At 42.3% G+C, this 24,234-nt stretch overlaps 1 long non-coding RNA gene across 8 annotated transcripts in view; it reads right to left on the bottom strand.

The window, feature by feature from the left end:
• Positions 1-19,271, bottom strand: part of LOC121073208 — a 64,566-nt gene extending 45,295 nt beyond the window's left edge. For all 8 annotated transcript variants that reach the window (XR_005821556.1, XR_005821555.1, XR_005821557.1 and 5 more), the window contains exon 1: positions 18,727-19,271. This is a non-coding gene — a long non-coding RNA (uncharacterized LOC121073208). The remainder of the gene's footprint in view (positions 1-18,726) is intronic.
• Positions 19,272-24,234: the final 4,963 nt, after the last annotated feature.

The raw sequence follows: 24,234 nt of genomic DNA, 5'->3' as shown, positions 1-24,234 counted from the left end.
ACATCAGAAATGGAAATTGAGCATGGAACATCTTGTACAATAATAAACCAAATGATGCAAAATGTAAATTTAAAGGCAATGTTGGAAAAGCTGAGATCTGAAGTAATAGATTTTCAAAAATACTGTACTTGATGAAATTTTGAAATCTGATAGTCTGCTGTGATTCAAGACGCAAAAGAAGCCAAAATTTTGGGGCTTCTCATGATGTAGACATTAATTCTTTTTTTAACTTCTCTTTTGTATAGTTTATCAAGTCTCAACGTCATTAAAGTTCCTGCATTCAGTGCCATCTTCACACTGCTTGGGGCTGAAGCAGATCCACTGCAGATAAAGTGGTAGTACTCTGGAGTCAACCACATAAATGCACTGGACTCTGAGAAATAATTTAGCTTCAAGTCAGACATAAGGGAAATAGCTTAAATTATGTAAACTATCTTCCTTGTATCTCCCCAGTTATCCCTCCTTTCGTCCATTTTGAGATTTAAGTCCATGTTTAATAAGTATTTAAGCATAAGCATTACTTTACCCACAAGTAATAGTGTGAACATCTACTTGTGGGCTCAAAGGGATGCATATTATTTACCTAATTAAATCAGAAGGTCTTGACTAAATGACTGTTATCCAGTGTTTTCCAGAAAGCGCTACAGGTGATACACTACGGCTTGCCTAGGGGACCTCTGCATTGGGATTTTTTTAACTCAGTAATACTCCTTTATGAAGATGAAAATGCAGATACAATTTTATGTTATTTAGGTTCTGTGCTTTTCTTTTAGATTCTGTATTTTCCAGTAACCTTGGGTTAAACAGGAATTGTTTCTGCCTAACCAAAGTCCTCACTGTGACAGCTTAGCTGCCTAAGTTTTGTTCCCATTCTCTCTGTGCTAAGCTGCTGACATCTACAGGGAAGGAAAAGGCTCAGATTTGCAAAAGACAACTATTTGAAACTCTTTACATTCTCTTTCTCACAACCCTATTATACTGCAGTCAGTTTATACCCAGACTTTACTATATCTACTTTCCAAACAAATGTAATTTTTAAGGAATATACCCAACTGACAAATGTGGAAAATGAAACACTCTGTCCAAAGGACAAGGTTAATGGTGTTATGAGCTTCATATATTTTCGTCAATTAACAATGTGTCACCAGCCATAATGGGGTAAACACCCCAGGTCTGGGTGAACCTTAGGAGCTTGATCATTCTTGACTGCCCTGCAAAGACCGACCAAAAATGCTTTTTCCATTTCTATTGGATCCTTCTGCCATCTGGACAGATTTTTGTCCACAGTAACCAGAACAGTGCTAACCTCATTGCAAAATCACTCACAAAACAGGCAGTGGTGTCTAATGATCTTCTAGTCATTGAACTCACAATATTTTTGCCACTAAAAACAGCACTATAAGAGAGCACTCAGTATCTTCCATGACCCAGTGAGACTGCTGCATTACTGCACTGGAATTGAATTCACATGATACAGTACTGGGAGTGTTCATCACTTGTTTCTATACTCTTGAGCCAACCATGTCCTATGTCTGATCGCTCAAAATATTTGGCAGTTCTTCGTCACAATATGCTTAACAAAAAGGCCACAATGGTGCTAATCATCCTGCTGTGACTCTGGTTTGGCTACATAGCAGTTTTGCTTCCAGCTCAAGAAGAAGGAAATTAAAAAAGTAATGAAAAAAAATGTACTTAATGAGAAACAAAAATGTAAGCAGTACTTCTCCAACTCATAAGAAAGTTATGGTTTTTTACTGGAATGATAGCTTTTGCCTGCTTTTATCTATACGCATTAGGATTCTAAGATTTATTTTTTTTTCTCAGCAAGATTAGTGCTGTACTTTCTGCATCTTTAACCTCATTAATAACATTTTTAATAACATCTTTAACTTCATTAATAACCTCATTAATAACATGCAGTATTTTATACTGAACTATATTATACAACCTGACAGCTTCTGCCGATAGAAATTAGTCCTTCATGCATTAGGAGAAGCAGGAGCTGCCTTTCAGTGTGTGTAGCAGTCTGTGTCACAGCTGTATTTCCATTTCAGTTATTTCTTTCACTTAAAGTTAAGTACAAATGGAAAAATCCCCCATTTTCTGGCTGTAACTAATGGGCTGCTGTTGCATTTTTGCATTGCTAAAAGTGTTTACTGCATACTGCCCCAAGTGCAATAAAATATTGTAGAACCTGAACTTTTAGTACAAACACATCCAGAACATAAATACGCAGAGTTGGAAAAGGCCAGTTAGCAGCTCTCATCTATCCCCTAGGCACTGGGGAATTTCCTAGGAGCAACGTCTTTCACTGCCAGCAAAATTAAGGGGGGCAGTACCCTGTTACAGCTAAACCAACCTTATGGCTTATTTTCCCAGCCAGAAGCTGTGCTCATTGTGCCTCCTGCTTACCACTCTGTTGACCTTGTGGCAAGTCAGTTTGGGCACAAATCCAGCATAAAACTACTGAGAAGGAGCAATCCAGATGTTAGGTGATATACTGTAGACTCTTAAAACTATATCTGACATTCTGTGGACCAAGGTAATCTGCAACAGAGTTTGAATATGGGATGTTAATATACAGCCTTTTCTTTTGAGATGGATGCCAATTGTTAAAAGTGACATAAAGCACCCTTGTGATGTCCTTTCTCCACAGAGCACAGCAGCTCCCGTTTCTGTTTGGTTCTTCACCTGAGTTGTGTTCAGAGAGAAAGAAATCTGAGAACTCAAATGAGGTGCCAAGGTTTCTCTGCAAACACATTCTTCCTCATAACAATGACATTACAGCATGCAAACAGCACTAGGAAATACAGGACCATCAGCTGTCACAGTACATAGCCGACATTACCTCACAAATATATTTGCTGTATTTGTTAACAGTCATCTCCCAGAAGGATCTGAGTTTCCCTGTTTTAAATGAGGAAAGCCAGCAGGAAGGGACAGGTGAGACTGAGGCAGCCTTGACCCTTTTTGTAGGACAGAGAGATTTCAGACACCTGGGATCTAACTGTCCACCCACCCAGACAGAGGGGTGTACACCTCCGTGGCTAATTTTGCAACCTTTCAGATAATCAGGGGAGACCCTGTAACCATTTACGTCATATAATCGTTGGGAAAACTGAGCACAGGATGGAAGGGGCAGAAACTTTTCTCTCTGGCCTTTGTGGTGCCATCTCCAGAGGCTCTTGGCCTCTCCATGCAAACAGCCACCCCCGAGTCCACTCCACATTGCTTATGAGGAGATGGCCCCTGAGCAGCTGCTCAGTCATGCTCCTGAAGCCATCTACTGGGAAGGCAGATGTACTCACCAATTAAACCTGCTGCAAGACAGGGAGCACAGTCAGAGACCTCTCAGTATCCTTTCAATTGACCAGTCCTGACTGGTCTTTTGTACTTGAGGGCAATGCTGCCCAAATCAGTTTAAGATGCCCCTCAAAACACTTCTGCCAAAGTAACAGAGAGACAGTTCAGCAGCAGACAAGAAAAGCCAAAGGCTGTAGATGTGGTATTGCTCCTGGGGAAGTGCTTGTGGCACTGCAGAAAACAGAAAATTATTTTCTTTTACTTCTGTAGTCAGGTAAGGATATACAAGGAAAAAATCATACCCCTATCCTGAGGGTAGCTGGGAAGGGGCAATACCTAGCAGGTTCAGCCAGGTTCAGTCTGCAGACTGAGCAGACTTAATACTTGGAGCATTTTACCCCTTTAGGTAAGGGAGGGAAATAATCTTCCTTCCCCTAGCCCTGTTCACGCTCTCCATTTTCTTTCAGACCTCTCACTAAGAAACACAAACCTTGCACATCGGCAGCATATACCCCTTGGTAGATCTTACAATCACAACTCAGCAAACACCTTTTCTACTCTTTTCCACTTAAATGTATGATATTCTTTGTGTTTTATAAATTTATGTATCTTCAAATGTGCATGTGCATGTCATAAAGGTTTATTTCACCTGTCACACAAGAAGAATTTAAGAGACCAACAGTGAAGGAGCCTGCTAAGAAAACACATGAAATGGGAAGAATCAAGGCTTTCCTGTGCCGGTGGAGCCCTGGTCCCTAGGACATGACTTAAGATCCTTGTTAAGTCTCTTGGCCTTGCACGTCCCCTTCCTATGCTATCAGTATCTTTGCAGATCAACCTACTCTGCTTAGCAAAATATGAACGTTTCATCAAATATTCCTGGGGAAAAAAATATTCTATGCCCTCTCTACCAAACCTGCTCAATAATTTACACACAACAGCCCCAGTTTCAAAGCACGATCTTACATACTGTTCAGCCACCAGAAACAGGTATTATATATTGAGTTTATTTTGGCTGCAGTTTTTGTCTGCTTTTGTGTATTCAAAGTTATAACCCTTGGCCAAGCTATTTCATCAAATACCTTAAGGATCTGATCCTTCCCTTACTGAATGGTGGCAGATCTCCCACTAACACCATGAAAACAGGATCAAGCTCTTAATCTTTTATGCAAAGTAGGAATGCATTTTTCCAACTCCTCAACCACAAACACCACCCATGTCACTGCATTTTTCTGTTAAACACCTGCTTGTTGTTTAGTATTTTCCCAATGCTGGGTTTTCTATAGCTTGCATTTAACTCTTTAAGAAAGAAAGAAAAATGAGGAGAGGGGAGGGGAGGGGAGGGGAGGGGAGGGGAGGATCTGTAGGATGCAGACAAAAAACATTTTTACAAAGAAATTTGGAGGCCAGCATGAGAAGTTTCACAGAAGAAAGAAAAAAAAAAAAGCAGGACAGCATCACATTAAGGGGAAAAATGTGCCAGATCTTTTCTAAAGTAAATTGGCCCAAGCTCAATTGACTTCAGTGAAGTTGTTACACTTTACCTCAGTTTTGGCCCATCTACTGACTGTTCATCTTATCAATAGCAATGGGATTTGAACATATTATGTTTAAATGATGTTGTTTACACAAATATTGGCTGGATTTTGAAATCTAATAACAATTTAATTCATACCTACCCTATCCGAACTGTCAGCAATTCAGTATAAATACTAAACTCTGTCTGGAATAAGGAAAAAAGCTGAAAAAACATCTTTTTTTAAAAGTCTCTTGGAATGGCATATGCAAATTTTTCTTACTAGAAAATAGAAATTTAGTTTGGATTGTGAACTCAGTTATAAATCTGGAGTAATATCAATAAAATTATTTTAGATTTTCAGATTAAAGTCTTTCTCTGGACTTTCCAATGTATTAAAAGCAAAATCTTTTTTTTTTTTTTTTTTATTTTAATCTACATTTATGAAAACTCAGGAAATTGAGCCTGAAAGGAGTTGATCATTCATTTTAAAAGTAGTACATTTTATTATAGCTGATGTTCAAATTACTCACCAAATAGTATTTTATTTCCTTTGATGAATTTTGTTCTGAATGTTTAATTTAACTAATCAAGCACCAATTGACATTTCCTGGCAAAGGATAGAAACCGTCACAGCATACAAGCAACCCATCCCAGCTGCCTTGGAGTGGGATCTGCTCGATAGCATATGGGCCCATCCTGTGGCAGTTACAGTCTTCTCACATCTATGGCTACAGAGACAGTCAGAAATATCCAAGGAAACAGAATTTGCCAGTTCAGTAACTTTAAAAAGTTCTCTGAGGACACTTGGAAGAGCAGCAAAATCAGAGAGGAAAATACCCAACAGATGGCTGTGGCTGGTGGCGTACTGGGAGTGTCCAGATATGGCGTACCCCACCTCCATATCACATCACGCTGGAGCAGGAGCTCAATCCCCTGCAACAGCCAAGTTCTCAGGTTTCATTCCTGTCCCCTGTGAAATGGGCTTTCCTATCTCCATCCCACTTCACAGCCTGGCTCTGACTTTCAGCGAGGATAACTGCCCACAGATCTTGCCCACAGTGCTGTCAGCGCTGTGCAGAGGGTGACATAAGGCCTACGTGTTGTTATCATGCAGGAAGTACTCCACAAACAGTACATCAGCACCGTGAGTGCTGATAATGATTTACCTGGGAAACTGAATCTGTGCAATTTCTCTCCAGCTGTCAGAGGTTTATTTTATCCACCGGAGAAAAATATGACCCTAGGTATTCCAGGTATATCTGTGAAAACTCACATCAAATGCCACTATCACCGTGCAATCATTCCTGGGTTCTGTGAAGTCTCAGGAATGGGACACGAGGTCACTGTCTGCTCCTGTCGTACCACCATCCGCCTCATCTCTTCAGAGGACCTTTTCCCACAGCATTATTTTAGCCATCATATCCACCTATTTTCTTGGCATTAAGGAAAAAAGAAGTCACTCCATGGGAGCTGTTCTTTCTTCTCCCTTTCACTGTATTTCATGGATAGGTCATGACTATTCTGTGGCCAGCTGCTGGGCTTTTAATCAAGCACCTGGCTCTTCTAAAACTGAAATAATAAAAATAGTTCTTGGACATCTCTTCTGCCTCTTACTAATTGATTCGTTATTTCTATGAATGCTCTTTCAAGGCTTTTTGTATCCAGACAGAAGGGAGCTCCCCTGGGCAGGCTATGGATGCACAGTGAAACTTGGGGCATGTTTGTGTGATGTCCGGTCACTGATGTTACTGCTGTGTCAACTCATTTCTGACAAGAAAGTGAGAGAAAATACTAACCCAGTCCCAAAACATAGCTGTAGCCATTCTTTATATGGCACCTTAGGTCAGTACTTGTCCCTTTTTTGTGTAAATTGGCAGCGTTTGGTGTCTGACTCTGTGAAGACAACAGGATATTCCCTAAAGTCACCCATATTCCCTTAGAATAAAATTAGCAGGGAGGGTGAACAAGGCCTGCAGTGTGCTTTGAAAAGGGAAAGCACAGCTTTGTTTTCATTTGCACTGGTACAATAATTCACCCCAGCTCAGTAAACACCTCCTACCCTTGTTGATACAAAAATAGAGAAGACCCAGCCTGTGTAGGATTTGCACCTGCTCAGCTGCAGAGAAGTCAGGTTGGGTGGCACTCAGTCCAAACAGGCTTCTCTGCTCCCCTCCTCTCAGAGCATTCCTAAAATGTCACAGGAGCCTGTATCCTCCTGGTGACTGCAGCATTCCCTCCGAGAACAAAGACACCAGAGGCATGTGGCTGCCTTTGGCAGGACAGCAGGGTTTGTTTCTTTCCTTGTTTGTCTTGTGGAGGCTGTTTCCAAAGTCTTGGATTTAATGCTGAGATCCAATGTCCTTAGGGTATTTACTTGCTTACTGGAAAGGGAAGTTTATGTGTATTTTGGGAAAATGTGTTTTGATTTAGTTTGCTTGTTGTTTCTCTTTTAGGGTCTATTTTTTCCAAGTGTTAGAAAAATAAAATGTTGCATTTCAAAAGGTCCTACAACTGTACCAAACATGGTCCAGATGCTAGGGTAAGGAAAACATCCACAGCATTAAGCATCCAGCTATGGTTCACTGAGCCACAACTGCCTCACCAGCCTTCTCAGCAGTCCCCTTTGCCCTCAGCCGTAGGAAAATAAAATGCCTGTGGGAAATGATTTGCTGATAAGGTAACAGCAATTCTTCTTCCCAAAATATGCTTGGCAACACAAAAAGCTATTCTGACTGCTGTACTCAGGTTGCTCCTGGCATTAAAAAAGGTTGGGAGCAGGAACCTTTAAGAAGGTGGCACAGCAGAATAGCACCCACCCCAAACAGAAAGCAGCTGTGATGGTGAAGTTATGGGCCATTACCCTTAGGAGCTGCCTGGCATGCTTCTGAGGGCCCTGCCCCAATGTGCCTCTGCTTAGTGATTAAAGAGAGCCAAGTAGGAGGTCATAACTTTAATCACCCTTAAGCGCAACCACAAGAAACACGTGGCAAGCAGAGTGCTTGGGAAGGACGGAGACCGAGCTATGTCCCTGTAGAAGGCTCTTATGTACTCTTCATTCATCTAGAGATGTCCCAGCATTGTTTAATTTCATCCCACACTTCTGGAAAGCTGGAGTTCTGATAGCATCCACCCTGATTATTTTACAGAGACGGATAGATGAAAAGTGAAGTCCATTGTGTGCAACCTTCCCTGCCTGGCTCTGTAGCTCCCTGCCTCCAGCTGCAAGCTCAGCAACACGAAGTCCTCAAGCACAGCTAAGCGCTGTGCTGCAGCTGTGCCCAGCAACATAGGAAAACACTTCCACTAACTTTTCCTGTCAGTCTCAGCACTTACGCTGCTGTTGCTCCCCTCCCCAGGAGAGCAGAACTCCCACTCAACCTACAGGAGCCACCTGCTTTCCCCTCAGCAAGCTGTCCATCTTCTCTAATGCATCTCCTTTATAGAGCAGGTTTGGTCCCTCAGCCCTTGCTCACCCAGGTCGGTTTGCATTGTTAGGATAATGAGCTACATTTCAGAAGGATCTTCCCTCCAGATGGATCCAAAGCATTTTGTAAATTGTTACTTAATTAAGCAAGCCAAACTCAGCAGGGAAAGCTCTCCCTAACACTGTACAGCAAATCCCTTTTGGATGTTGGCAAGCAGATATTCCCAACTTAGAGTGGGAAGGCAATATCTGAGTATATCATAGGTACCAAGTCAGAAAATTTATGATTTCATCTAAACAAGGAGCACTTGAAAAGGGAGGACAGCTCTTTTCTCCCACTGCTCCCATGAAGTGGTTGCTCCAGAATCTCACTGAGCTGCTGGAGATGAATGTCCAGGTTCTTGCCTCCACGTGTCTGCCACCATGTGAGATCAACCTTGCACACCACAGCAGTATGTCACTTATGAAGTGCTGCTGAGACAGAAAAGTCGATGGGGAGTAAGTTAAAATAAATCAGTGAAATGATTTTCTTGTTTTCCAATTTTTCATGCTGTTTGTGGTCTGTCTTTTCCCCATAGATTGAAGACTCCTTCTTATAGGTCCCCACATCTAGACTTTGAGAAGGTGATGGCAGCCAAAACCCCTGAATCCTACATAAGATTTTGAGACTGAAGAATAAAAATATCAGGAGAAGAAAAAAGATATTTGCAGAGGTAAAACATTCTTGCTCCATTGGCTTTGGTCATGGCATGCAAGTTATGCAAATGCAGGATGTGTCCTCAGGTTATTTTCTGACTAATTCTTTGACTTTGCTGTTGGTGAATAAGGCCCAAGCTTACCAAACACTGCTGTTACCTAATACAATTCCATGAACAAAGCCTGCCAGGATGCATGTCCTCATTCAGGCAAGTTTATGAATCCACCTCTCCTGGTTTCAGGTAGGACAGAGTTAATTTTCCTCCTAGTAGCTGGCAGGGTGCTATGTTTTGGATTAGAATGAGAAGAGCGCTAATAACATGCTGATGTTTTAATTGTTGTAGAGCAGCGCTTACACCAAGCCAAGGACTTTTCAGCTTCTCGCTCTGTCCTGCTAGCGAGCAGGCTAGGGATGCAGCAGGAGCTGGGAGGGGACAGACCCAGGACAGCTGACCCAAACTGGCCAAAGGGGTAATCCATACCATCTGACGTCATGCTGAACAATATATAGGGGTGGCTAGCCGGGGTGGAAGGGGGGGGGCCAGCTGCTCGGGGATAGGCTGGGCATCAGTCAACGGGTGGTGAGCAATTGCATTGTGCATCACTTATTTCGTACACATTATTACTATTAATACTATTATTATTATTATTATTATTATTATTATTATTATTATTGTTATTCTTTTCCCTGTCTTAATAAACTGTCTTTATCTCAACTCACAGACTTCACTTTCCCGTTTCTCTCCCCCATCCCGGAGAGGGAGGGGGGAGGGTGAGCGAACGGCTGTGTGGTGTTTGGCTGCCAGCCGGGCTAAACCACAACACCACCACATGGAAAAACATAGGCCAAAATATCTATCTACTTATTGCATGGTCACATCTCCTACCACTCCCTATGGCACAATCACATGGACTTGCTAGCCAGGAAGAATGAATCAAGGTCATTCAGGTAATACCACACAGCTGAAGAGCAGCAAGAGTACTGCAAGGCAGAGTACAGACGTCATTTACCTTTCTAATGCTGAGGATGCACTCATCCAAACTGTCCCTGACCCAAAAACTGACAGTGTGGAGACAGACCAGGACAAATGGAAGGATTTAGCTGGTATCATAGCCTGGCCACCAAAGTTCAGCTATGGAGATAACCAAAGATGTTTTACCTGTGCCATGAGGTCAAGGACAAGTGGAAGTAGTTGCAATTTCCCTGTCTAGGAGGAGTTACAACACTGACAGTGCCAAACTGAAACAAGGATCCTTTCATGCCAGGATGGGGGTTAGCTTACGATGTTTCTATCTGATTGTGTTTAACTTCACATTTCCAGGCACACTAAAAAAATATGTCTAAATAGGTAACTTCAGTGTGGAAATTTCCATTTTAAACTAACATCCTTCCAAAAAGAAAGGAATCTTTCATCTTTCCAAAGAAAAAAACTTTGGAAAATAGACAGCTGCCCAAAGGCTATCTTATTTGCATAGCGAGTGTTCCCATCAAACAGAAAAATTAAAGCCCTCTGAGTTCAAATTTAACATTAGCAACATTCTTGAAAACTGCCCCAGGGTGCAGAAATACGCATAAGTGTTTTTACTCTGGTGCCAGAAGTGATTGTACCTTCAGGAAATGCTTTTTAAACCAGTTTTCGACTCTCACTCAAACTACTTAAATACCTTCTTACAGTTCCCATGCTGGGTTTTGTTACAGATTCCATCACAAATGCTGAATCCCCAAAATTTCACAAACTACATCCTTGGAAAAGCATGGGAAATCATACAGGGATAAGGGACACTAATTTCCAATAGGATCTGCCACAAACCATAGACCCCATACCCATACCTGATGGCTTTCTAAAGCCCCCTTTCTCATTCATATAATAGTGGCATTGTAAATCAGATGCCTGGGATGCTTGAAAAATGGTTAAAATCTTTTTTTGTCTTCTTAAGTTTCTCGCTTTTGTACTGTTAAGCTTTGTATAAATGTAAGGTAAGAAACCTATTCTTTGTGTTTCATTATTGAGAATGCAGCCACCACTGTGAAGCCACAATAAGACTTTCTTCAGGCAACAGCCTACTAGATAAATTTAAGTCTATTATTTCTACATACTTCCCATTCTTAAAGAATATTTTCAAATGGTCTTATAATCACCAACTTTTACATTGTAAAACCTTGTTCTAAAAGAAAAAATTGTGACTCATGTCTTATTTCCCTGCAGTATTGTTATTTTTTCAATAAAAAAGAATACAAAAAAAAAAAAAAGCTCTTATTCCTGCAAGGATGAAAAAGAAAAAGAAAACAATAAAATAGTGGTTTGACTTGCAATTTACTCAGGATATTCTAAATATAAAGTATAGCTAGTAGGAAGAGAAAAAGAAAGTGTTTTCCTATGAACCTTGTTGAAGAAAAACACATGGTCCTCTTCTTATATTACTTCCTTCACTGAAATGGTACACAGAAATCTGAGCACACAGTGGTCACTTCCACCTTTTGCTTTGTCAGCTACAACAAAATCTAACCTGAATAGGGTCTTTTGCTAAAAACATGGGTTCTTATCTTCCCACAAAACATCTGCTGAATTAGGAAACAGTATCTTCTCACTGGAGAAAAAAAAAAAAGTTTTTTACAAACTATAAATATGGATCAAATGTTCTGTTTTCTAGTGGTTCTCCATTCTCTCATTACTAAAATATACTAATTTACTTAACAGTAAGGGTGACCTGGGATAAGAACAATTAACAAAGGGAATTGGTCGTCTCTCTCTTGATGTCTTTTAGTTAAGCCAGTAGATCTAGAAGGTCTGTTTTGATGAAGACATGAGCTCCTGGACTCCAGACAGGTGTAATAAGAAGAAATTCTGTGGCTGATGTTATGAAGATCCTAAAGCTCCATTTTGATCTTAAAATCTGCCCTTGATGCCTACACTGTTGTGTTAACTCAGGACTCGCACCAAGCTCAAGCTCTAAACCTTTGGTTCACTTGATGGCTCTGGTCTGAACCTGATGGTCACAAACAGATGAAAGGGATTGGAAGGAACTGAATTTGCCCTCTAACTGGAATACATGCACAGTACAGAGGATTCATGGAGAAGATCACAGTTTAAGAAACCCAGAGGCTAGGAAAAGATTTGCCTGCACTTTATAATCAGCTCTGCTAAATAAACAGATCTGCTCCAAACAGACTGTATTACTCATTGATATTCCTTAACCCCCAGAGTTAACATTTCTATCACTTGACTGAGGAGCAAACTTACTGTCCCTGTGGACTAGGTGGCCTGTCACACCCCATGAGTAACAGCTGAGAAATGGGAGCAGCTGAAGATTGGCAACTATTTCATGTTTATTTCCACAAGATGATTATATAATTATGTGCAGTGAATGGACATGGAAAACAACCACAGCCTGAGCATGCAGAATTTGTGGATAGGCAAAATGATTGCATTTACAAGGTATATTATTAGTGACACCTAATTTAGTCTGTCAGAGTGGCACTAGGAGGGACAAATTAAAACAAAACCATGTGCTCAGGAAAAACATCAGGGACAGACCTTACCGATCTGCACAGAGCTCATGCCTGTCAGTGTGAAGTGTTTCTGCAGTGGTACGTTTTACCTTCTTTAAAGCAGAGCCTTTTCCACTAAGATAGCTCTTAGTTTCAAAAGACCAGATCACTGGCACTCACTAATTGCCTAGACTTGCTTCCTTGAACAAGTTTAAGATTTTGAGTTTTGAGCCTCTAATCACAATTTTTAAAGTTTTCTTCTGCTTTTCATGGTCCCGGAAATCTATTTCACAAATCTGACAAACAAACAAACAAACAAACTAAAAATAACAGGCAAGATGAGGAGAAGGAGTGGAAAGAGAGATATTGTGGTATTCCCAGCCATGACTGATTGTGGACCAACTCACTGTCTGCTTCTTGAATGAAATTAACTCACCACCCCCACTCCACACCCCAAAAAAATAGGTATTTTGCAGGGCATTAAATTCATTCAGCATAGGGCTGGTGCACAGGGAGAAAGGATGCTCTCAGTATTTTCCAGTATGAACGTCCTTTTGTGGGCATTCTTCATAGTGTCTCTCTCATTCTTATCCACACAACCCTACCCCACACAGCCTCTCTCTCTCAGTGATGATGGAGACAGCAGCCAGCACAGATCGCATCTCCAGACTTCCCCTTGCTGAGAACTGGATGAAAACCCTGTAGCCACCTCATAGGAACAGTCTCGTATGCAAGGAAGAGAATACAAGAAATCCCTCAAGCTGAGTGAATTGAAAAGGACTTAAGAAGCATAAATTAATGTTTTTTCGCGTACTTTTGAGCCCTGCCCAAATTTTCAGTTTTATCACATATATTTGCATGTTCTGGCATGACAAATACAGTTGTATTGACCAGATCAGACAGGTCACGTTGATGGTCACTTAATGGAGAAAGGTATACATGCTGCACATCAGGCAGGGAGAGTTCTGCATTGCTGAGGCTGTCACATGCCAAGCACTGGGTATTTCAGCAAATTAGGTGCTTCCTCACCAGAGGCTGTTATTTTGAGGATGCCCTGAAAGAGCCTGGTTTAAAATTCACTGAAGTTACAGAACTGCAATACCTCTCATTTCAGTGGGAGTTCATTTAGTGACTGGGCTTCCATCCACAAATGCATTTCTGACCATTGTCACGCTTGTCTTCACTGTTTCTGGCTGGAGTCAAGTACTGCAGAATGGCTGTTTAGTGTTCACAGTAATATGCAGAGAATAAGAATTTGCAGTTACTCATTCTCAGTGGCTAAAATCACCTCAGTTTTGCTATCACTGGTTTGGATGTAGAACCTACTAGGCCTCAGGGAAGACAAATTGTCTCTGCTTTATGATCCTGAGGTTCAGGCAGGCCGCAAACCCAGGAGACAGAACTCAAAGCTGCATCCCCAAATCCACTACTTCACTACATCTACCAGCTGTGTGACATTCAGTGATCACTGCCAGCACAGGCTTTGGCCACACAGCAGTTCAGAGGTGGTGAAAGCTCCATGTGAGAAGAGCAGATGGGTTAGGCCCTAGCAGAGGTAGCTCTGTCCTTTCCTGTGGGCAGACCACTTGGATAGCAGAAAATAGGCCATGTGTGGTGGTTCATGTTAGGGCAGCAACAAAGACTTCTGGAATTTTCACAGAAAGGTTTTCAGAATTGAAGTATGAAAGAAATTACAACAGAGACAGCTTGGAGCTTAAAGAAGCTGGTCAGCCCACTGCTGGCCTTCTTCCTCAGCTCAACTGCAAAATATTTTTCAAAGTACATCCCCTTCAAATGATTCCTGCTGGCCCATGTATTCCTTTAGCAAGACAAAACTTGCCTCCCCTGCTGTTTCATTCACACAGTAGTTCAGAATAATGCTATTCCTTGGACAGTTACTGGATCACATTCCTCCGCCTTGTTCTGTGTGAGAGCTGCACCTAGCAATCTCTCTGGTCAGTTCAATCTGTTGCTTAGACCTCATCAGCCTTGGGTGGTGTTGGTAGGGTTGCTCTAATGAGATTATCTTCCTCTCTCAGAAAGGTAATTCAGTGAAAGCAGACAGCTCTCATAGTAGTCAATGGTCTTGGAAAGACTCTACAAGCACTCATCTATTCACCAGCCACACTGGCTTTGTAAGACCTGCCCATGCTTTCCTGAAGCAGTTCACTCAATGAAGTAAGTTTGTATCCAAACCCAAATGATTCACCATGTTTCTGGCTCAAGGAACTTAGTTTTAAAGCTGGAGAAAATAGAACAGGCTAAGATGAACATACATACGTTCAATTTTGTCACTGCTCCTGGCATCCTGAGGCTTTTTGATTCCCTGATCTTTCATTTTTGACATGACATGCTGTCAAAATCTGAAAATGTGGGAAATGCCATCAGCAGATAGCAAGGTCCCTGGAGGTCAGTATGAGAGGTGGGTATAAAACATATGCATCCAGGTAACAAGCCTTCACTTCCAGCCTGATGGGGCAGTGGCTGTTTTCAGAGCAACACAGTTTTTATTCATCTTGAGATGGTTTTCACAGAGGCAGGAGGTGAGCTGTCTTAGAATAATTGTCAGAAGCTGCTGTACAATTGCACCACACCACCCTCAGTCAGATAAATCACTTTTGGGGGAAGAGGTTCATAACAATCCCAGACATGCCTAATGGTTCCACCACAAGTCTCTGGGTAAAGCCTAGGACCATAAATAAAATGAAATCATTACATAAAATTATTTGTACTACTACAGGGCTTGAGATCCCCAGCTGAAATGAGACCTTACTTTCTAGCAGGTGCTGTGCAAAGCCAGCCAGAGCTAGCTCCTGCCTGAAGTATTTGTCATCTCAGCAGAAAGGAGGAGGGCAGAGGGGGCACTTGCTCCTTCTCTTGCCACAGGCTTGGGGCAGGAAGAGATCTGGGGCCAGCTGAGGCCAGCACATAGGGCAGCACAGAGCAGAGGTTTTGCAATACCACATGAAGAAGGTAATTTGCTGAGCCTTATTTTTATCATTGTCGTTATTAAATACATTACCAGAGCCTCCTCAAGCAGCGCAAAGCAAGATAATCTCCTCAAGCTGTGCTTCAAGAGGCATATTATACCCCCCACCAAACATTGATTTAAGTGAAATATGCACGCTATCTTTACTCTATGGTTTTCAAGGCTCATGAATGCTATTGTAATTGTTTTCATAACACAGATCAATAAGTACAGTCAAAACAGGCCCTGCCTGCCTCAGGGGACAGGCATTAAGAATGACTGGGTAACAGCTATTTCAAGAGATCTTTCTGCCCAACAAACAAAGGGAGCTTGCTTTAAGCTCTCACCTTCCTGGGAAAAAAATCTTATTTGTAACTCAGTCCTTGAGCTGGTTTTGAATCAGAAGATGGCAAGAGCTTTCACTTGGAATTAGGGAATTGTGTTAACCTGGCATTTTTACTTTTTTTTTAAGTTCTAAATCTTAAAGCATTTGAAAATTATCCATATAATACCAAATACCAATAAAATAAATGAAAAATCCTCCCTTCTTGCTACATTGGAGAACTCTCTGACTGTGTTTGTTGCTTGCTCCAAGATGAAATATGCCTTGTTATTTATGCAGCAAACTAGCATATTTCTGAAGACATAAATACAAATATCAAGGTGAAACACTGAGGAGTTTATTAGCTTAGTTATTAAGAGCTCTTTACACTTAACAACCTAAAGCATACACAAGGCAATTTGTAATCAGCACTTTTCAAGCTCTGAATAATCCCTTCCGTAAGCAAGCTCTCCTGCTTCCTTGAAAACATCTTTCATATCTTCAATCCTTCAGTGAGGAAAGCCACATTCATTAAAACAACTTCTTAGCTGTGCTTTTCTCTCTTCCCCTCATTCCTTAATGTCTCCCATTCTTGACTGAGTTAATTAATTTGAAAGACATTTGGAGCTGCAGAGCCTCCTGGCAGGGCAAGGCTCAGCCCAGGGAGAACATTTCAGGCAGATGGGATCCAGCAGGGTAAGGGACCAGCGTGACACAGGGATGTGACCACTAGCACAGCAGCAGACCTTTTAGCAGGAGCCCAAGATGCTTGTGACTCTTTCCCAGTTGCACTTTCTGCTCTGATCAGAGATCTCCTCCCTCTCCAGGCATCTCCTCTCTCACCCAGGCTGCATTCCCCATCTCTGTCTAACACAGCATCTCTCACTTTCAGCCATCTCCTCGTGCTCTGCTGATCATTGCGGTACTTGAGTACCTTCTCCCTTGTCACTAGTCTTTCTTTCTCCCTTTCCTTTAGCTTTATTGGTTTTCTCTCCTTTCAACATAACCCAAGTTGAAAAATATTTCTGCTGCTAACTAACATTTATGAGATGGTGCCGTGCTTATTCAAGCCTTGCACACACATCAGACAGTCTAGGTTAATACATTTTTACCATGTTGCTGAGGGGCTGCAATACATCATTTCAAAGCAAACTAACAGTATGCAGTGCACCTAAAGATATCTCACAGCAAGTAAACGGACCTACAATTTTTTGCAATGACCATGCAAGTGAGACACCTTCTGGTAAGGGTAACATGGAACAGAGAGAGAGTTTACAAATAACGCTTCTTTTACGTAATCCATGAAAACATACCCAAGACAAAGATGACTGAGATCACAGAAACAAAATGCATGTTCAGACATAAATCCTGAAAATCTGTGTCATTTTTTCTGATCTACCTTTCCTCCGAAAATCATAATGTAGGCAATTCAAATTATTTCCCTGTCCATTTAAATGGCAAGTCTCTCTTTTTCTGAATGTTCCTTAAGTTTATCTCAAATTCAAAAGGTAAAGAATATGTGTCTGAAATACCCACCTGATAGCTTTCAGGATAGCTACAACACCATCTGTCACAACAAGATGTTCTGTGACCTCTCCTGTAAGCTTTGCATTTGCTCTTTCTTGGTGTTGTTTCCATTGATCTCAAATAAATAATATTAGACTGAGAGCATATGGTGAATCTAAGAACCTAATACAGACAGCCAGTTCAATTACTGTCAGTAGAAGGGGTGGCTTTGAAAGAAGACAATGAGAGAGGTAATCAGTAAACAGATGAGATATTAACTGTAGCTACTGTGGGCCAGACTAAGGATCTGTCCCTTGCCAAAAGGCACAAACAGAGCTATACCAGGGAATGCTCTGGGCAGCACCTTGTTGGCCTTGGCACAACAATGCAACACCAAAAGGTCATGCTGTAACACATAGCTACTTTGATTGCTTTTCAAAGCTGTAAGCTTGCCAGCCTTTTATGAGCACATGTTCTGAGGATGGCGAAGAAAGAGACCCTAGAGTTTTGTTCTGAAATCAGGCAGTATTTCCCAAATTTGCTATGAGTAAAAATATTTTCATGAATTAACTTAGATTTTGAAGGAATGATCTTTAAAAAAATAAAATAATTCCAATCCAAATATTTTGGTAGGGTGCTAATGCAAAAGCTCAGGTTAAAAGTGTCATCAGTATAAACTAAAAGGACTGCTAAAACAGATCTTCATTCTTACATTTCTATTGCCAACACAGATCAAATAGAATCATGCTGTCAGCAGTGTGGAAAAAAAAAGAGAGAGAAAAAAAAAGAAATTGGTATCAAAAATCCAATCCTAAGCAGCCAAAATACAGAATACATTATTCAAATAGAAGCTGATACATATATAGCATCACAATCAGAATCATTTTAATTCATTTGACAAGATCTTGTACTATTAGAAAAAAAGTAGTTCAGTGGATAGGAAGTTCCAAAACACATACTAGCTTCCTAACCTCTCATAAACTCCTCCTAACTTCGTGCACATATTACACAGACTGGAAGAGTCTATTCAACAGATTGCAAGCAGGAAAAGAACAGATTCTGACACACAGCTCACGTTTATGGACGTGACTGAAACAAGACCTCCCTTGCGCTGTAGTTGGATGACTGAGTCATATGATTCCTATTTGTATTCTCAGGGTCTTGGAGACCACTGGACCTGAATGCAGGAAAGAATTTTATCCTTCTTCAGATTAATTGGAATTTTGTGCAGACAAAAGGAAGAACAACACTTACCTTTTTCTGCAGCACAGGACATTTTTTCATAAGTATTTTCTACCCATTTTTTCCCCCGCAGTAGTTTTAAAGCATTCTTGCTTTGATGGCATCCTTTTTCTTTGCTGGTGGCATCTGCTTGGAGATTAATGCCTAGGTAATAGAATACTGCACAAAACCATCAGAAAGCAAATTAAAATGATCTAATACTCCTTTCTGGCTTTACATTTTTTGAAACCATTAGAAAAAAGAGACAGAAGCATACCTGTGCCATTGTAAAGAAAAATCCTCTGATCTTTAAGCTGGTTGTGATTCCTTGAGACTTATACAATGGTTGATGAATGTCAGGAGAAGATTGCATTGTGTGTCTGGGGACTTCGCTGGAGCACGACTCGCTGGAACTTCAACAGCCTTCACTACAAAAAGCCCTCATGTCTAAGGTGGCTTCCCTTAAAGGGAATAATGCAGTCCCTTAAAGGGATAATGCAGTGAGGAGGGTTATTTGCAGCCTTAAACTTGGGCAGATACTTTGGTGTTCTGCAGGAGCAGGGGAATAGCTTAGAGCACTACAGAAGGGATTAAAGATAACTCCTGCTTTACAAAAGAAAAAGGTGGCTGGTAAAACCTTCTCTGCTTTCCTCTTCTCCACTAACAATTTTTCCTTTTGTAGCAAAGATCACGAAGGTCAGAATACAAAATGTTGGGTGGAACAGCCTGTTGTGGGTCTCGTGTTGCCCAGAGAAAGGCCGCCTGAACTTTTAGTCTTCAGAGATTAGACAGTTCAGCCAAAGGGTGTTTTTTTTCCCTTTCCTTTTAGAAAAAAAGTGTTTGTTTTCCACAGGAAAAATATGAACGGAATTTTTGTAAGAAAACCAATTCTTTATAGATTTCTTTTGGCTGAAGCAATAAGTTACTGAAGCTTGGGTTTCTGGCAAGAAGCCGAATTATTTTCTGGGAATTAATAACAGGTAACACCATGGGAACAGCTCCAGTGCAAATCCCTCCTCCTGATGTACGGGTCCTTGGAAGATGGGCAAAGCACGTTCCCCACTCCCACAAATGAGGGGAACTTGGATCATTTCATTCCTGTCATTCTTGCCCTCTAAATACACTCACAGGCTGAAAACTTCACAGGAAAAGAAAAAAATAAAATAAAAGCTAAGCCAATAATTTTTTACCCTCCTTGGTGCTGCAAAAGTGAAAGACTGCTCTTCTGGCTGGTCTGCAGCCCCGCAGACAACACAAGAGGGCTCTGTGGCTGCACTCAGGCAGCCCCACCACACACCAGTCCTCTCAGCGATGGATTTCTCCTGACCTGGTCCTTCTGAACCAGCCGCCACTGCTGTCTGCTTGCTGGTGGCACCCGTCCTCCCTGAAATCTCCACTCCCCAGCCACCTCCAGCTGCTCCCACCTCTCCATGCAGCTTGGTTTGGGAACCAGGATGTCCCCTCACAGCATTAGCTGGAAAAATGAGCTGGCGTGGGACAGTAGAGCAGGCAGTAGACCTGCCCAGGGGACGATACGCTTCACAGACAGGGAAACATGCCGTATGTTAAGTGTTTGCCCTGGTTTTCAAGTTGTTTGCATTTTTCTAAAGAACCTCAGAATAGACAAAGGTTTCATTTTAGCTCCTCCTCCAGATCATTAACGCTTTGGCTGTGGGCAGAGCCCACTACGTGGCTGGCATCTGCGGTGCATGACCAGGAACAGTCCCTCCTGGGTCTGATCCTTGTCCCCATTCTCACCAGTGCCCTATCACACCCTTGGGTGTCTCCCTGGTGCTTCAGTCACTGCAGTAGCCACAGCCTGAGCAGGAACAGGGCAGGGCCTTCATCTTCACGCTTCTGCCACCATAGCTCAGATGATTTTTCTGAGGAGATCTTTCCAGACACCTCGGTTCTTAGGGATTTTTGCCTTTTTGCTATGATCATTCACGCCCTGCCCTGGCCAAGGAGGGACACTGGGTCTGGGATCTGGGCACATCCCTGAGAAGGGCTGGACACACAACTGGGCATGTCTGTCACGTAGGACTGGACATCGGTGAGGGCCTTGTTTCATTTTTTGTGCTCCTGGCCAGTCCGCTCTCCTTCTTGTAACCAGTTTTGGGTTCCGGGAGTATACAAAGAGAGAAAATACCACACTGGGTTCATCCATCCCATCTGACTCTTTCAGGGCCTTCAGGAGATCTCGCCACACCTCGAGGTTTGGGTTAATTTCTGGCAGAGGTGACCTGGCTAGAAGGTCAGACAGCAGCAGGAAGGCTGCAGGGCACTTCCAATGAAAACGTGCACTGAATTCTGCATGGGAAAAATAAAAATAAAAATTTGCCCACTTCTCACTGACCAGTCTGGGACAGCACAGTGGTGAGTCGTTCCTGGGAAAATCTCATCTCAGTGGGGTTTGTTCCAGTGAGAATGATCTTCCCTCCTCACAGAGGAGCTCTGACGTTCACTGAGGGATGTACACAGCCCCAGGTACGTCAGGCAGCTGCTGACAGCATTACAGCTTTGTCGTTGATGGGTTTTTCCCGGTACCTTTGAAAGTGTCACAGACACCCAATAGTCTTGATGTGAATTCTCTCCTGAGAAAGCCTGCTGCACAGCCACATCTCTTGCCTTGCTAATCGGTCTTGCACATATATGGCATTGTTTCCAAACTCTTTCCTTTACTTACTGCTCTTTTCTTTGGTGCCAAAAAAAAATGCCAACCTGAAATAAATAAATAAATAAATGCCCTGAGTAGAAGCTAAAAGTCCCTGGACCATCTCCTTGGAGCACTGGTTAGAGAGCATCATTGCATTAACTGTCAAAGTTTGTCAAAATCTCTTGGCCTGCCCCAGTGTAAGAATTTTAACCACCCCATGTCGATGACTGGGCAACCCAAGCACCATAAAACAGCACCTTGACTCAGACCATGCGCATACATCTGGCCAGTCACACAAGAGCAGCAGAAGCCTGCAGTGAGGAGAGTTAAAGCTCTAACATCCTCAAAGGACAGACAGACCATAACCACAGGGCAGGGCATGCCTCTGTAAATACACTTCAACTTTTGCACTGCACATCTGGCAAGAGGATCACTGGAACTGCTGCACTGCTAGGACACGTGCATCCTTCTTGCAGTCCACAGCATCCACTAAAACTGTCCAGCAGGTCCCTGAGGGTTGAGGTCAAGGGGTATGTTTGCCCTCTGCCAGCAGGTGACCAGTGCAGAGACTGGAGCAGCTGGAGGAAACAAAAGTCTGGCCCCTCTGCAGACACATTCCCAGTCAGCCAAGTCTCCAGGTGGCAGATCAGAGGAGCCAGCTGCATTGATGTAAATTAGACCTGTTTTCTCCCTCTTGCACACAAATACAAGTTACAGATGACATGCTGGAAGCTGCTATTTATGAGGAGCAGCTTAACACAGATGACTTATGGAGCAAATGGAAACCAAGGCTTGGACTGAGACCCCAGATAAGTGAGGCAGGGGGGCAGTCAGTGATTTCTGCATACATCTCAGTGCACGCTGATGAGAAAAATGCTGAGGCCAGCTCAAGGCTATCAGGAGCAGAGGCAGCATTGAAGTGTCTGGAAACAGCCTACTGTAGGACAGCAAGGGGAGATATGGGACTGCAGTGGGATACAGGGAGGGACTGGGAAGCCTCCCATGGCTAACCTGCCAAGAGAAAGGCAAACATTTTGTCCTTGCCTAAGCTCCAGCCCAGCCAAGATCCTCACAAATATTTCCAGACTGCAAGAGGAAAAGCGAAATCCTTAAACCTGAGGGAAAGAGCCTGGAGGATGGAGTAGGTTTGCTCAAAGCCCAAGAGGCTGAGCAAAAGGTGATTGTCCTCATGAACAGAGCCAAGCGCACAGCCCTTGCCACCCCCGGGCCCAGCAGGTGTCCTTAGGCATGGAGGCGTTTGGACAGCAAAAGCCTGCAAGAAGCAGTAGGTCCTTGCACATGCGTGGAGAACAGCAATGGAGCTCCTTTTCCAGAGCAACAGCAGATAGGAAATCCCTGCCCCAAGGAACTGAGACCCCACAACCTACCCTCCCCACAGGCACGGCCTCCACAGCTCCCGACGCCACGTCCATGACAGAGCTCTGCCTGCAAGAGACAATTCCATTTCAGTGCAACAGATTCAAACTCTAATTGAGTTTTGCCATTTAAATCAGGGCAGGAGCAGCTCTGCCAGCCTGCAGCCATGAGAGCTATTTTTGAAGAGAATTGTGAAACTGGCCAGGAAGTCAAATATGACATTTTTAAACCATTTTTAAGTCTGTGTGTGTATGTGTGTGTGCATGCAGGTGTGTGCATTTCCTTCTGCAGGCAAGAAACAATTACTCCCTGTGCACAAGAGGAGCCTGGGTTACTTTAATTGTGCGGCTGCTAAGACAGCTTCTTTATGGCTGTTGAAAAACAAAGGAAAAAAATCTTCAGTTTATGTGTGTTTCCCTGCTTTACGTGACTCACCGCAATGGAAAAAACCTTTTGCTTCTTCTCTTCTTTTCGCCCCGTCTCGTCCCAGACACCATCTATCTTCATGCCAGTCCACAGCTGCTTACATGGTGCTGCTTGCTCCTTTATGTTCCTTAATTCAAGTACATAGTCCAGAGGTTATTTGGAATATAGCTTATTCCCCTCTCTCTGTGTAGCACAAAGAAAGACTCTTTTAGCATGAAGACATCAGATTAGGACTCAGATCTGGCTTTTATAGTCAGTACCAATTCAAATTTCTGGCATGACTCAGTTATTCCCCCTCTATTTGGGCAAAAGTGCAATAAAACTTTGTCTTTCATCCTGTTCTCTCTCCAGTCAAAGTCCAAGGTGTTTTCTCTTCAGCAGTATTCAGTACAATGAGCCCCCATTACACTTCCATCACAAATTACATCATAAACCTGTATTTTCTATCATTTTCTTATATTCTATTCTAAGTACTCTATGCTTTTACAGAGCTAAGTGAACTCCTTGGTAGATACTTTAATGTCTATTTTAACAGGCCTTTGCAGTTAAATCAGTGTAAGGAATAAAAGTCAATACACGCATACTGAGGTAGTTTCAATTTCATTGATTTTTTTCAGTAAGAAAATAGTCAGAGTATTTTGCTGTTTTTTACCTTCTTATAGATAGAATGACTCGCATGTTTTGAAGATTCAAATACTTTAATGAATACTTTTCCTAGGAAAAACATGTTTGTATAAAAGCTTGCATTTTGGTGAAGAAAAATTAACATGCGTCCAATCATAATTTTGTGTTGCAAACAAATATTCTTAGCTACTGTAGAGTCTTGCTTTGAATTTCTCTCAAAACAGTATTCAGGATTTGTCTGTTCCTAATGGCCTTGACAGTGCTTGATATTATGTAATGTATTTCTGGGCCTGCCATCCAGCCAGTTTCTCAGCTGCCTCAAGGAGAGAGGACTCCATGGCTGAGCTTCTGTTTTCATGAATCACAGCATAAAAACCAGGCTCCTTGAGGTAGCTGAGATGTGAAATTGGTCCATGTTTTATGCCAAATGTAGTTGATAGCTTAGCTGAAAATTGGATTGTTTTTAGAAGAGAAAGCAAAGTGGGCAAAAGTCAATGGGAATACTCTTTTTGGCATCCCTGGGCCTTGGAGCAGCTCTTTGAAGACTGACTTTTCAAGAGGAGAGCTGTAATGTTGAACTAGGCCTTGAAATTACTTCCTTGGTCTAAACTCTTAAATATTTTACAGTCACGTTAAAGAGGAAGACTGTCTGCCACACTTAGCCCTTCAAAGCCATTTTTCTGAAGAGATGTGAAAGAGCAG

The sequence above is a fragment of the Cygnus olor genome, chromosome 7 (assembly GCF_009769625.2).
Source record: "Cygnus olor isolate bCygOlo1 chromosome 7, bCygOlo1.pri.v2, whole genome shotgun sequence".
NCBI lineage: Eukaryota > Metazoa > Chordata > Aves > Anseriformes > Anatidae > Cygnus > Cygnus olor.
Note: the sequence above shows the minus strand (reverse complement) of the source record. Positions and strands in the feature narration are given on the sequence as shown.